This window comes from Meleagris gallopavo, unplaced genomic scaffold (genome assembly GCF_000146605.3).
Source record: "Meleagris gallopavo isolate NT-WF06-2002-E0010 breed Aviagen turkey brand Nicholas breeding stock unplaced genomic scaffold, Turkey_5.1 ChrUn_random_7180001865818, whole genome shotgun sequence".
Lineage (NCBI taxonomy): Eukaryota > Metazoa > Chordata > Aves > Galliformes > Phasianidae > Meleagris > Meleagris gallopavo.
The window spans coordinates 41,728-43,132 of NW_011131110.1; positions in this window are offsets into that span (position 1 = coordinate 41,728).

The window sequence follows — 1,405 nt, forward strand, 5'->3', positions numbered from 1 at the left end:
AGCCCACCCTGCTGATTCACTGCATTATGAATGCTGGGAAAGGCCTCTGAGGTCACCAGATCTGACCAGCAATCCCCCTCCACACCCACCCATACCATCCTGCCAGATCCCTCTCCCTTGTTCACTCATACAGCCCTCCTAGATACCAGATCCTCCCCACCAGATCCTCCCAGTTTCCCTGCTCCGCCACACCCACCCATACAGTCATTAAGCTTGGGAAAACCCTCCCAGATCCCCCCCGCCATACCCCCAGACTCTGCAGACCAAGACCAGCTGTGGTGCCATCCCAGGGTGGGGATGGTGGTGGCCCCCCACGCTCTCCCACCAGCCCCCCCCCCAACTGTGTCGCTGTTCCCCAGGCTGCTCAGAATGCTCTGATCCATGCTGCCAAGCTCCTGGGCTGGCAGCAACTGCAACGCTTGGCCAGCACGTCGGAGGTCTGGATGATCGCTGACTGCCTGGTAAGGACCCCCACCTTTCAACCTCTCTCCGCCACCCCAGGCCCCGCCCTGCTCTGGCAGAAAGGGGGGGGGCAGCTCTGCAGGTGCCTCCTCCACCATGCTGTTCTCTGCAGCTTCAGAAGAGTGATAGAGATGCGGAGCAGTACCTGAAGCAGACCGTGCTGCACCTGCGCAGCCCCCAGGCGGCTGTGAGGCAGGCGGCCGTGCGCTTCCTGGGTGAGTCCCAGTCCCGATGAGTCCCCATCCCTCTGCCCCACCCCCTGTCTGAATGCGCAGGGGAGGCCTGGGGGATCACTGGGGAACCGATGGCGTTCTCGGGGGTTACTGAGGCAACACTGGGATCATTGGGGCATTATGGGGCTCAGTGGGGCACTGTGTAGGGTCTCTGGGGGTCACTGGGGCACCATCAAAGTCCTTGGGGGCAGTTGGGGCAACATGGGGGTCACCATAGGGTCCCTGGGACACTGTAGGGTCAGTGGGGATGATGGGAACACTATTGGGGTACTGTGGGGTTTCTGGAGGCCCTTGGGGCCTCATGGGGGTCCCTGGGGGCACTGTGGGGGTCCTTAGGGTGCTGTGGGGTCCCCGGGCACCATGGGGCCGGGCGAGTGCTGACAGTGACTGTGTGTGCAGGGATGCTGGGGCGGCAGCTGAAGAATGAGAACCAGGAGATGGTGTTGGACATCCGTAAAGGTGAGCCGTCCCCCTCGCTGCCCCGTGCCCCATGAAGTACCATGCGGGGCCCACGTGGTGACACAGCCCCGCTCCATTGCAGCCCTGCAGGGTGCCAAGGGGGACAGCGAGCCGGCCGTGCGCTGCCTGGTGCAGCAGACACTGCTGATCCTCTGCCAGATGGAAGATGTGCCGCCCACCAGGCCTAGGGGCAGAGCGTCACGCCAGTGGTTCCGGAGGGTGTGGAGGGAGTAATGCCAGTCCAAAGTGTT